Source organism: Bombus pyrosoma, linkage group LG7 (assembly GCF_014825855.1).
Source record: "Bombus pyrosoma isolate SC7728 linkage group LG7, ASM1482585v1, whole genome shotgun sequence".
Lineage (NCBI taxonomy): Eukaryota > Metazoa > Arthropoda > Insecta > Hymenoptera > Apidae > Bombus > Bombus pyrosoma.
In genome coordinates, this window is record NC_057776.1 from 759,005 (window position 1) to 773,780 (window position 14,776).

The window sequence follows — 14,776 nt, forward strand, 5'->3', positions numbered from 1 at the left end:
ACTTGCGCGCAGTATCCGTTCGCGTAAAATCGCGTAAACGAAGTCTGTCAATGCAAAAGAAAAATATAATTGATATAAAAATATAAAAATATAATTGTGTTATAATTTACCGCGTAAAAAAGGCACTCGCGTAAATGAAAGGACCGCTGTACACAGAACATGAGACAGCAGTCACATTACTACAAGAACGTATCACAAAAATAGAAAAGTGGCTGCGAGTTAAACAAATAAAAGCAAAGCCCAACAAATGCAACCGTATTACATTCACACCGCGAGAACAGATACCACCAAACATCCTACTGAACGGCACGCACATAACACAAACAAGGCAGGTCAAATGCCTAGGACTCCACATAGATACACAACTCACATGGAAACGGCATATTAAATCAATAATAGACAAAGTACAGACAACAAGGAGACAAATGCATTGGCTAACAAGTCGAAAATCCAAACTAAGCATAGAAAATAAATTAAAGATATACAAAACGATGATAAAACCAATCTGGACGTACGGAATACCACCATGGGGGACAGCAGCAATGAGCCATATAAACAAAATAGAGATAATACAAGCTAAAATTCTTAGAACGATAGTAAACGCCCCATGGTACGTTAGAAACGAGGACATACGGAAGGACCTGGGAATACCAACGGTCAAGGAGGAGATTAGCAGATGCGCGGAAAAGTACAGCGAAGGAATAGCAACACACCCGAACCGGCTGGCTGCGAAAACGATCAACGCATCAAACATAGAAAGAAGACTGAAAAGGAAACACCCAGCGGATCTCACAAAGGATATAACCTAACAAACGCGAAGATGGTACCCTGCTGGGGGTAGCCACCCACATGATAATCAAGCAAATAAAATTCTACCAAATGTCCAAATTGGACAAATTGTGAATGTAAAGAATTAAATAAATAAAAGAGAATATGAGATCTTTTGTAAAGTATTACAGAATAAACAAATCAATATAGAACCTCGTATGCAGAATTATAGGGCATTTTTGCTAAATAATTGTATAAACAACAGATAGAATACGAGATTTCATGGGGAGTATTCTGGAATGTTTTCTTGGATTGGTGGAATAGAAAACTAAACAGATAGGATTTCATTTAAAGAATCGTAAAATGTTTTTGTGTTGAGGAATGTTTTGTAAAGTTGGGATCGTTGTATGTAAAAATGAATAGTGTTGAGGCGTAACAATAAAATCAAATTTATAAAATGAGATCTCTTGGCAGTCGTCTAACATCTGCGATGATAGTCTCGCAATCTCAGCTAAGCATGCCGTCAATAAAGTCACGAATTGCCGTTGCGTCGCCGCTTTCCTTTGAATCTTTTAGCCAAAATCAACTCTACATGTATTCATAAGCGCTAATTAAAAATGCAGCTACCAAGAATCGTATAAAGATCCATCGACTCCTCTCATTCGCCAGTAGAAGACGATAACACGGGCATCATTAGCGAAAATTCAGTAGTAGATACTCGATACACACCTAGTGTTAGCGAAATCATACCACGAACGGAAGATTGCAAAACTTCTGCAACCCAAAGAGAACAGGATGTGGAGATACTACCTTCGATCCACACTCTCAACGCGTCCCTCGTGCAAAACCCAGAACAAGCTAAGAACAACTAAAACAATATAGGGAACTTCACAGGATAAAAATCGGGAAGCACTGCACATTACCGAGCAACTCATCAAGAAGAACCATCATTCAGACATCTACCTCGAAGCCTGTGAGTATAGGACTACAGCACTTCTATAACGCATTCACATCAAATCCATTCCGAATCTTGGTAGTTGTTTCGATATACAGACAAACACATCTTTCCAAAACAATCCCAGCACCCACACAATCTCTAACACAAACTCGGATCAGAATCACTCAACCGTTCCCCTCCTCATCTATGTTCACTCACAGCGCTAATTAAAAGTTCTCGAAACACATATGGTTTTGGGCTAGAAATCATATTTCTGGGAAATCAGATCACAATTCTCGACAGTCACCATCGTAGAAAATTCAGAGAACTTTGCATTTCAAATGGTATTCGATTTCACACCTATTCACTGGAAACCAAAAAACCCTAGTGGTAAAAGGCTTGCTGAAAATTAAGCACAAGGGTATGCTACCTGCATTAAGATTTCAGAAGCTCGATCCTTAACGTCTGGGAAAGAAACTGCATGTAAAACTACAGTCTTATCTGAAACAGTAACCCAAGAAGTTAGAAACAGATATTCTGGAATCTTAGTTCGTTCATGAGCCTATTGGGAAAGATATGACTCTAAAAACTTTTACATACCGTGCTTCCGTTGCTAAACGCACGAACACACTTCGACCAATTGCAACAAGCACTAGAATTGCGTGAAATTCCTATCGACTTGCTACAGTTACAAAGAAAATCACCCGGCAAACTGTGGCCAGTGTTCTGGTCTGTTGCCGCATTCAGATGAACGCCGATTACTTTCAAATGCCACCCGTCTAGGACCAAAAATCTTTGAGCCCCGACTCTGTCTAGAAACGCGTTTAAACCTATAAACAACATACATGTACATTTCAAATATTACAACACAATGTGGAAAGACAGATCCACGTGGTATAGCGGAGATATAGACACCTTTGTACGCAAATATTTCAAAACCGTAAACATTGTACAACCTGACAGTAAAAATAGAAACAGTATTCATTAGAATGAACATCAAAACAATCCTAACTATCGCAGCATGTTTATCCCCTACACTGAGATTAACACCTGAAACTTCATATCCACTTATAACTTCCTCATAGCAGGAAACCTCAACACAAAATATGATATATGAAACAACTTCATCTTTAATACAAACGGGAACAAACTTCGTAACCGCACCAACACTAACAACTACCATAGACTTAAGTAAACATGTTCCTCGCGAACCTATTAATGCAAACAGAGTATAAAATCACTCACGACCGACCCCCAACCATTTACTAATCATCCTCGTCTCCACAAACAACAAACACATTTTATCGATAAAATTATAACATGCACAAACTGGGAAACTCTGCTCCAATCAGTCCATGAACTCAGGTCTCTCCTCCCCATAGCACACAGACAAAGGAATTAACAGATTATAAAAGACCATGTCTTCAAATTGTCCATGTCTAAATTCAAAGTCTACTGCCAAACGTTGACAACGCGGCCCTGCAACTTGTATAAAATAGAAACAGACACGAAACAAATACAAAAGACTGGACTCGCAGAACACAAACTAAAGAATACCTTTACCACTCAAGTAAGAAATCAGATGCTCCACCCAAAACAAGTATATATTATACAATGGCAACAAAGCCAAATATTAATATCACTTACAAGTCCGTCTGGAAGATAGAGAAGACCTTATAGTCTAAATTCGCGTCTAATTTCCCTCCCGAAACCTGGGCAGAAACTGTCTTCTCAAACAAGGATAAGGTTTCCTCGTAGGAAGCTTCTATAATATACAACTCTATAAACCACATTGTTTCACTCTTGGAAAATTTCGTTACCTAATACGAACATAGTTCAGTTAAACATGTATATATAATAGCAAAACATACTCACCTACAATAATTCACATTATTAGAATATTAAAAGAACAACAAAATCCTAAATCTCAACACTATAGATCAAAAACCTCCCAGAGAAACTATACTATACTTGAACTATATTATGATACATCTTCAAACAAGTCTATTCACTATCCTACTTCCGTAAATCCTAGAAAATAGTAGAAGCGATTTCCATATCCAAATGAAAGAAAAGCAAACACTGCGCAAAATCTTAAAAAATGTAATACTCTTGCAACTCAATAACCATATCAGGCAACAAAATGTAATAACAAAGGAACAATAGGCTTTCGAATCAGATTCAAGGCATTCAAAGATTCAGGAAATTCTTAGAGTAACAGAATACATCATTGTTGAGTTGAATAAAAATAGATCAACAGTCCTGGCCCTACTAGATATTTAAAAAATCTTTGACAATATATGGCACAATAGACATATAATTGAGGTAATACAAATCAACACCTGATCTAATCGAAATAATACCAAACTAGTTGCAAGACCATGCAAACTACTTGATATACCACGTGTATCTTAGTTGCACGTGAGACTCCCAAAAACCTATTCAAGCGGAAGTCCCCTGAGGGTCCATTGTAGATCGTACTCTATTCAACATTTATATTTAACGACATCCCATTATGTGAGAAATCATATACATATTCCCACGACACTGCATTATGCACATTCTCCCGACAGCCAAAAGAACCAACTGGCAATTTACGCCATCTTTTACAAGTTGCAACTAACCTCAAAATTAAAGACAAACTTATTCGATAGCAAAAGCAAGCATCCACATACTGAATTAATATTTCAACAAGAAGCAATACAATGAAAAAAGCAAGTAAATTATCTAATCGTTATTCTCAAAACTAGACTTGTTTGGAAACTAGCCATGCTAGACTTGTACGAACATCCATTAGAACAATCAGAGTTCCATTTTCTTGATAGGTTCCTTTCTATTGATAGGTAAAGGAAGCTCACTGTCGACAGGACACAAGATCCGTTTAGATATATAAAACATGTGCAAGTGCACGGCGCGAGTGCATTCACAAAATACTTAGAAGATATGAAAGAGATTTCTAAAAATAATTCTAAACATTTCAAGAGATTGCAACTCCGTACCAGATCTCACTTAGCTACATCAAAGGCCTCACACAAAGAATAATAAGCAGACCATTAATAAACCCACTAACAAAGAGTACAGCCAACTACAACATCAACAAAGTCCAAATGAAAAACAAATAGAACATACTCTCAAGAACCTTAAAATCGGTCGAGCTCGATTCGATTGTTATCAGCAACGTAGAGTATTTTGAAGTTCGTTAAATTTTTTATATAAAATAAATTGAAAATAAGTGGAAAATCTAAAGAATAATACTATCATAATCTGTATAAGAAACAGTACTAAGTTTAATATCTCCTAATATTTAAATAGATCCTAAGAACGCTATATGTATACAATTGAAAAGTATAATATTCAATGATTCTCTGGAAACCTAACATGTATTTTAGTTTGGATTATAAAACATTCTTCTATACTCATCTAATATGTAAACAAAAACAATGTATAATGAAAGCTTTGGATAATAAAATAATCATTTTCCTCATATTAAATTTCATTTATTTGAAGTAGAGGATAAGAATATTGCCAATTTGTCTGAACATTGAAGGATTCCATACTTTGTCGACCTCCAAAAATGAAACTTCTTAATACATATAGATACATAAGCAATTCTTCTTATGCATCAAACCATTAAAATTTCTTCCAAATGCTTCCAATGCCTCAATGTATGAAGGCACGGCCCATCGTTTTTCATTTGCAGTTTATATAGAATTTACAATAAATTCACATACAGGGTGTTCCTATGATTATAGTACAATTGGCAAGGGAGTAATTCTATGTGAAAAATTGAGCCGAAACAGTCAAAAATATAGATCTTGTTTTTCACATAGAATTGCTCCCTTGCCAATTATATCATATTGGGTTATCCAGTTCAGTAATACAAAGCTATAAATATTCTAAAAATATAAATTAAAGACACAAACCATAATTGAATAGAAGAAGAGAATATTTCATATAAACTGTTTCAAGATGTCTTCTGAAATAAAATACTCGGCATAAAATTCCTTATTTTTTCCGGTTCGACGGTATTAAGTATATACCAACCATTGGCAAATCAACTGCTTAATTTTACTCTTCTATTGTAAGACGGACACGACACAACTCGATGGTTCATTCGTCGCATTGTGTGTCGGAGCGGAACCATGCGAATTAAGTCTGATTAAAATGGATCGCCTGCGTGCGTTTCGCCATCAAAAAGCTATTTTCCATACTCGACTAAAAATACGTGACGGCAATAACAAGCCATTTTCGTAACGAACGGCATCGTTCGTGAATGAACCAGTTTTCCGAGGCAAAATTCCCCAAAATAATGGGAACTTATTTCGCATCGGATAATTTCATTAAAATGATGCTGCGTGGCTTTCGCTTGTACTTGTATATAACAGAACGTCCCTTAGATAACGCAAAGTCAGCATATACAGAGTTTGGGAATTTGCACTATATAATTTATACTAATACGAAACTGATGTGAATTTCGATTAAAATTATCGGCGTTATGAATTTTAATTAACGCATAGATATTACGCGGACGATTAGAAAACAAATCGTAATAGACAGAATGTTTAAATCTTCATTTTTCATACTCGGACTTCCTTAGTTTAGAAAATTTAGCTCAACTGTAAACGATTGATGGAAACAAGATAAATATCAACACAGTATCAGCGTTGTATCAGTATAGATGGAATATTTAACTCTCCAATTCCTATAACTCAGAAGCTGATACAATAACAAGATTTTCTCTTCTTATTTTTATTACGGTATTTTTACCATAGCTCGTTGCTTTAAAAATATTTAATCCAACAAGAAAATATCGAACGAGGTAAGCATCAACAAGCTAGAACGGCAGTATCAATGTATACAGAATAATTAATCCTCAAGTTCGCATAAATCAGATTGTCATGCAATAGGAAGTTTTCTTCTCGTATTTTTGTGACAAATTACAAATAGTTTTGCTGTATTTCGTTACCTGAAAAGAATTGAGGACACCGTATCCTCCAATGCAAAAAAGCTATAAACGGAAATTCAATGAAAAACCTACTACAGTCGTTCACATTAATATTCCGACGTCTTTTGAAACCGAATAATTTTCTCAAAATTGGACCAAATAACTAAACATAAGATGTGTAAGAAGATCACTTTTTATATCTTTTTTATTTAAGCTTGTAATAGAAATTTAAACAATTTGTGTTAGCTATATATCTTCTTGCTGAACATTTCAACGAACGAAGATTGTTAACATTGCTACGAGTTAGAAACAATTGAAAATGACGAAACTCGCTGTTTTCCACGATTCTCCGCCGATTTTTACATCTTTGAATGCCTGTTGCTTGTTTGTGCATCAAATTTTCAGCGTGTATGTAACTGACATAAATCTACAACACGTATTTTCTACATTTTTATTACTGATCCAGATAAAAAGGTTGTGAGAAGCAACCGTTACTATATTTCCGACGATTCCAATTAAATGCAATTTTTCAAAATTCTTTTACACGTCATCTAGTAAACTAATCTTTCTAGCTTCTTAAAAAGACTCAAGTCAATGTGGTCCAATTTTAAAAAAGCTATTCTATTTTGAATACTAATGTGAACAGTTGTATATATAAAGGATAATTTAAGAAATCAATACAAAAATTGCACGCGAATGTTCCTTCACGCGCCTACTCCACGCGAAGAACCATCAAACGAACTCCACGTACGGAATACACGAGTGTCCATTTAAGCCGAAAAAGTGATATCACCGCCGCTGGAGACAAAATCACGTGTAAGTATTTTTGCAAACAGCATAAATACAGCCGCAGAGCAATATTCAGTCGGAAATCAAGCAGACGACAAACGAAGAGTAATGCTGGCGATCTGACCCGCTGTTCTAATATGTACTATCTATATACATAGATACATAGACCGCCAACATTGATATATACATAGATAGTATAAATATGTATATAGTGTATGCATATTCAATATCTTGCAATATTAAAATTTAACAAATTTTGAAATATTTTTTGTAATAATAAATTATATACTATTAACCCTTTCGCTTCGGGTGCCGGCTAGATGACCTGTGGGTACGGGTGACGCTTAGAGGCGGCGACCACGCGACGATCGGTACCCCATATATCAGGCATACACTAGTGCCATCTGTAGTCAATAATGTACATGTAATTTTGTAAATCTTCTCATATTAAAGACGAAAATTATACTTATCATATTGCAGCAAAGATTGTTTTATCATTATTTTATTCAGCACAGTTGTTATTTAAGACGTAGGAAAACATTTATACAGCAATCACGCCACTGTGCGCATTTGTGGCGCGCGCCTCCGTACAGGGAGGGCACTTAGGCGAGCTGGACTGCCGAAGCGAAAGGGTTAAAAGTCTCGAAACTATTTGAAGGAATTCATTCCTGAAAAAGACGAAAACTTTCTCGAAAAAATGCTTGCGACAAGATATAAGTAAAGAAAACAGTATCACTTGGATTAGTCAATTCGGAAGATTCATTTAAATTTTTATTTTTTCATTAGCTACGGATGTTTCAATTTATCCAATAATTTGTTAAGCAATACTATTTCTGTTTTGTTAGAAAAATATATAATTTACATAAATAAGTACGACAATAATTATATTCCAAGTTCGTATTAAATCAAATACAGAATTTTTTGATGGAAGATTAAGTACATAAATGTAGTAACAGTATAAACCACTATGGCGAAAGAGATACAACGTTTCGTTAGAGCAATCTGGGTCATTCTGTTTCCAGATGATACTTACGACTAATCCGTAAATCAACCCTGGTTGAGAAGTATGCAAGTTTCTGTTCCAGTTACATAAATAACTTTGTCGCCTTCGTTTCTTACATGCAAGCAAATGCAATTAAAGGTCTTGTACTACAATAAAAAGTGAGCTCAGTATTCTTCATTAGAAAGACATGTCAAGTTCGTTGCCAGGCAGTTTGTACAGGTTTCGAGGCTTTCGTGATAGTGTTTGCTAATGCGTGCTATTTCTTATTTAACATGTAATGTTCCAGTGTTTTTATCGATTTATGTGTTCAGTATACCAGCCTATAAGATTCTTTGTAGTAGTATTTTGTTCTATCATCTTCTAATAACCTTTAAATTTGGATACTGTGTCATAATAATAACTTGTTTGTAATGTCGAGTTATGATTTTTTGCCAATAAGACCCCGTAAATTTCTGCGTCATTTTTCATACACCTAAGTATTAATTACATCTTATTGCGGTATTGCCAAGTTGTTTAAACTGATTGCCAGACTACCAGACAAGTTTTAGTTCGCTTTGTAAAAGTAATATGTATCTACCGACTTGCTGGTATTTGCTTCTATTTTTTATGTTCTCAATAAAGCTACGATTGCAATTTCTCCGAGATTTCTACGTCTGGATTAGGCTATGCCCGAGGCTAAGATTTGTACATTGTCGAAATATCTTGCAATTACAGTATTGCTCTTTGTCAGTATGTCAGCGGCGAGGAAAGTGTAGAGTACTGGGCCCAGTATATTATTAAATATAGATTTGGGGTTGATATTTGATTAATTCACACAGATTCTATTTATACTTTCTATATTTCATCACCTCGTACAAAACGTCTGAACACACCGGATACACTTAGACAATTAACATGTGGTCGACTCCTAAGACAAAAGAGTGGTACCAACTTAGCTTGTAGGAACTAGCGATCATACCAACTTAACGTTTCTCAACACAGTATATTTCCTTGTGGAACACCAGAGCGTATTAGATCTAGGTGGAAGGTAGTTTTCCGAAATTTTACTTCAGAAAGTCTATCGGAAAAATAAGATTTCAAAAGGAGATAATACGGATGGGATAGTTGCTCTCTAATTTTAAATAATAATCATATATGCCATACTTTATCAAAAGGTTGCAAAATGTCGAGGAAAGCAGCTAAAGTATTTTTTAAGATCTTTTTAAATAAAAAATTTGTCTTTAATAAGATATCTGTAAATTTGTTCGATAGTGGCGTGTTTATGCCTAAAACCGAATTGGTGTTTCAGTATTCAGAAAGAGTCTAAATCTCGTCAGAAGCAGTTTGTACCAAGCAATTGATAGCGAGCTTATTGGTCGGTAAGATTAAACGTTTTCCGTAGATTCACCTAATTTTGGAACTAATATAATCTGGGCTATTTCCCAAGTAACTAATTATGTAGACTAATTATGTAGTAATTATGGGTAAAGTATGTAACTAACTCCCAGTATCACATTGTAGATGAGAGTTAGAAGAGTAATGGCTTTCTTTAGAAGTTCCTTTAGAGTTTCCACGATTATTAAGCCAAAATCAGGAGCTTTCTTGAAGTTTAGCAATTTGCGGATTACCGGATTTTGCTTCTCCAATAGTATGCTACTTGATAGGAGATAAAAGTTGAAATGGTGTTTCCAATTTCTGTTGCAATTGTTCGTTTGTGGATGTTCGTCTCCGCCGTTAGTCGGTTGGAAAGTCTTTTCAAAATATTTGACAAATGTTACTGCTTTTTCTTTATCCATCCTTGTCCATTCTCCATGCCGTTCTAATCCATGGAATTGATTTTGTTGATTGTTTCATTTTTCTAGCGACGCATCGAAGTGAGTAATTTGTGTCTTGAAACAAGTTCAAGTATCAAGTTCTCCAATTATTTTTTTACGAAGTGCTGCTTTCTTTCCTGCAATAAATATTTTAGTTTTCTAGTAGCTCTATTTATTAGCATTTCATCGTACGGATGTTAAGTATGCTACCAATGTTTTCTAAGTGATCTGTTAGCATTTAGTATTTCTATCATTTTTGGACGATGGTATAGATAATAACTATTGGTTTTTTGTTTATTTTTTATGTGACTCTCCATACAGCTGCACAGTATTAAACTATTCTACTGCATCGTCTATATCTTTCTCTGCTTTTAATGGGATATTTAATTGAATAAAGTCATCAATGGTTTCACCGAACTTATTTTAATCCGTTTTGACGTTGTGACGTCCAGGCAGCCTTTCTGTTAGCGCAGAGGGTGTTAATTGCTGCAGTTACTACAAAGAAGTCAGAAATGTGAGGTCTAAACATGATTTGATAGTAATCTTGTTTCTCAGTACATCTTTTATTATACAATGTACAAATCCAACAGTTTTGATGAATGTTTTGCATCATTAAGCATTCATCAGTGCTATAAACCAATAAGTATAATTCGTTTACTGCTTTGTTTAATTGATTATATTGTGGAATTGTAACTTTTAGAAACTCTATGAAACTGTGGCCAAGTTGATGACAAAATTTGTAATCAACTTGTACCTAGAAGGTTTGTAAACTGCGGGGACGATTGGTGGACCGAACCGGCCTTCTGCAACGATGCTTGTGCCCTGTAGCTGTTCCTCATTCACCGGTGCTGATATATGTACATGCAATATATACCCACTTGTAGTATCGGGTAAATTTAGATATAAATTTTTTCCCGACTATTTACAATTTATTTATGATAAGTTGACTATACAGACATTAATTAGACAGAAAATGATGGTTGTTTAACTGGAACTAAATACAAAATTCACACTCTATCTCAAGCAACTCTCGCAACTCAACAACGCTAGCAACTCTATCTCTCAACAACGCTAACAATTTAATGATATTTTTTATAATTATCGCTGTTGATTACATCTACATGAGCATTGCCATTCGGAGGAATATATTGAATATTATAATATTCATCATGTAATATTAATTATGTAAAGTGCCTTGTATTTTACAGAAACTATGAGACGTAAAATGAGTTTCTAATATTAAAAGTATGTCAACATTTGCAGTGTTTATATATGCCTGAATTTCGGTATTGCCTTGGCAGGGGCTAAATGCTATTGCCTTTAGCATTCCAAGCGTTATATTATATGAAAGAGACAATTACAATTTTTCTAACAAATTATTTGTTTCTTCATTCGCTTACAATATTTTATAATTCCATTAATATTTGCATCATATTAGTCATTTTACTATTACTTTGTTCAGGATTAATGTCTTGATTGAAAGTGTTTATTCTTGTTTTACCGCGTTGTCCAGCAGTATCTGCATACAACAGTCCTTTTCTCCTATTGGAATGTTCTAATGACATCATTCTATATTCTATGTTGAAGTTTCGTTGCTATTTGCATAGCCGGACTTTTTTTTATATATTATGCACCCTTTGTAACTGGATAGACGATCGCCCTGCGAATTAGAACATTTGATATTCTCCTTGTTGTTTTGTTCTCTTGCTATCTGAAGTGAGGCGATTCTTTGTACATTTCACACATCTGAAGATTCTGCGACAGTAATTGTGAGTATGCCCAAAGCATTGGCAAATCTTTAATTATTTTTTCTGGGTAGCTGTATCGTCGCTTTTTCACCTTATAAATTTTGTAAGATGAATTTATTGTACAGATTTTTTTATCGTCTAGGAATGGATCTAAATCGACAAAGAAGAGTAGTAAGTAAATAATCCCGTGTCTTATATTATAAGCAAATGGAAATGTTTTATGATCACGTTCTTCTAGTTCGCCAGTTATCACTTTCTGATCTACTGCTGGGTGTAAATTTTTTATCACTATGTGAGAACTCCTTTCTTTCTTCGGCTGAAAAGTACTATATTCGACACCGAGTTGATATAAAAATAGAAAAAACATACTTATAACGGAACATACATTACTCGCAGAAATTCGGTTATTCAAATAAGGTCGATTTATGAGTCTACGATAATGTCATGTCTCTACGTTCACTCTCTATGATATTTACGTTCCGAAATTCCGAATTTCTCTTTTTATACATTCTGTACTTTCTAGGACAAATATTCGTGCAGAAATGGCTGCTGGCTGAGTGTTACCCTCTTTTAAGAACTTACCTTAAACGCAGGGGTGTGCCTTCGCCAGTGGGGTGTGCCTAATGCTTCATAGCTTCCACAAAGGCTCATTCATCAGGATTCTGTGCAAATGTTATTAAAACCATAATTGAGATATTACATCACATAGACGATATCAAAAGTGAGGTTATTTCTATACTAGTTATTACAAAATTGTTCATTCGATTGAAACAAATTTTATGTTACAAGGAAAGCATACAATATATTTTAATAAAGCAACAAAATGTATACATTTACATGCAAATAATAAATGGCGCTGCTGGTATTCATGTTATGACATGGCACATAACATGATAATAATGTTTATGATTTTTATTAGATCAGCGATTGAATATTGGAAATTAATCCCGACTAACAAACGATACATAATTTTATCTTTACTTTAATTTCAAACTTCAAAATTGTCAGAATATAAATAAAAATAAAGATAAGCGAGAATGTAAAACGTTGATGTAAAACCACATAATTCTTTAGTTTCGTTCCTAGCCTCCTTTAGAGGTTAAATTTAAAAAAGTGTTTCTATCATTTTGTCAATAGAGGTCACGCAATGTACTAATACAATAAAATACTTAGGGTGTTTCGAAAATTATAGCACAAGCGGCTGAGTGGTGATTCTACATGCAAAAATAAATCGAAAAGAAGGAATAACATTTTTTCATTTAAGGCTTCGTTTCTGGAGAAAGATGTGTGCGAAAACTCATCAGGTATTCGTGTATTAACTGGGAGTTTCGAATTATGAAACTTCTATTTCTGCTCGCGTCTGTATTATACATGGACAATGTCACGATTTTCTTCCTGTCATCGTTGTTGTCTTATCTCCGCAATATCGACTACTACTTTTCTTTATTTTGCACTTCTTTGTATTAGTAGTTGTTAAGAATCATTTTATTAAGCAGCAAGCCAATCGTGACATTGCCCACGTTTAAAAATACAGACACGGCTAGAAACATAAATTTCATAATTCGAAACTCCCAGACAATACACGGATACCTAATATTTATTTTCAAACTTATGTTTTTCGAAAATGAAGCCTTAAATGAAAAAATGTTCTTCTCTCTTTTCGACTTATTTTGGCATTTGTGATCACCATCTGACCGCTTGTGCGATGATTTCGGAGACACCCTATATATGTATAAACTTTATTTAAATATTGTAACAATATGGAGATACGAATCAAGAGTTTCTCACTCAATTACAGGTAAAGTTGACAATCTTTTACACACACAATAGTAGAGAAACACAAGAAACATTGAAACTTCTTCAATTGCAAAGTTAATATATATTAACTTTTTTAAAACTGAATACTTTTTAATTTATAAGAAGAATTTGTTTTTATTAATTTTTAACGATAGAAACATATTTCCTCGGATAACTCTGTAAAAAAAACATGCACTGATATTTGCAATTAATTTTATCAAGGATAAATACATTTATTTTTTAGTTATTTAATAATTTATTAAAATGCGAAAGAGTTAAGACAAAATACAAAATGCAAAACCTTTAAACACTTTATTTTCTCTAAAATCATAGGATTACGTAATTCTCCATTTAAAATTCCATTTAATTTTTCAATTAATCTAATACTCTTGGAATGACTTCACCCTTAAAAAAAATGCGATTCTATCAGCGCATTATATCATCGCAGTACCGATTACTTGGAATCCTTGAAAATCGCAAGATAGTTGTCCTATATGCAGTTTATGTGCATTCGAAATGACATCACGTGCTCGGGTCAAGCATGTTCTTTGGTAAATTAAAACATTAGACATATATACAACGTGGTAAATTGAAAGCAAAATTGAATAAATTTGATAATTTTAAGAAATATTTAATAATATGTTTAGTAAATTTTTACTATGTATCATCTATATTTAATTTATCATCTGCGCAGATTTACGATCACATTTTAGAGAAACTTCGTTCTATTCAATAACGAACTATTCAAAAACTTTTTTTAAAGTTGTATTTGGAAGCTTCGAACGTAATCAATTTTGGAGTGTTCAAAAAGTTTTGTGTAAAATTAATGGCTTTATACGGCAAATACAACGAAATACAAGTTCCAGCAAACATTTCATTCTAGAAGAAAATTTATCAATTTTTTAATTAGAATCTACAGTATGATTCAAAAAGAATGAATTTCTTTTCATAATTATTCCTTCTAGTAAACATATAAATAATTGTTCCAGAAAATAT

At 34.0% G+C, this 14,776-nt stretch overlaps 1 protein-coding gene across 5 annotated transcripts in view; it reads right to left on the reverse strand.

Moving 5' to 3' along the window:
- LOC122568882 (RYamide receptor-like) overlaps positions 1-14,776 on the reverse strand; it is a 349,767-nt gene that overhangs the window by 255,684 nt on the left and 79,307 nt on the right. For 3 of the 5 annotated variants that reach the window (XM_043729151.1, XM_043729149.1, XM_043729150.1), the window contains one exon: positions 12,566-12,645. The gene's annotated coding sequence lies outside the window, so the exon portion shown is untranslated. Of the gene's footprint in view, positions 1-9,361; positions 12,134-12,565; positions 12,646-14,776 lie in introns of those variants that run through there. The other 2 variants (XR_006317233.1, XR_006317232.1) reach the window with 2 other exon arrangements.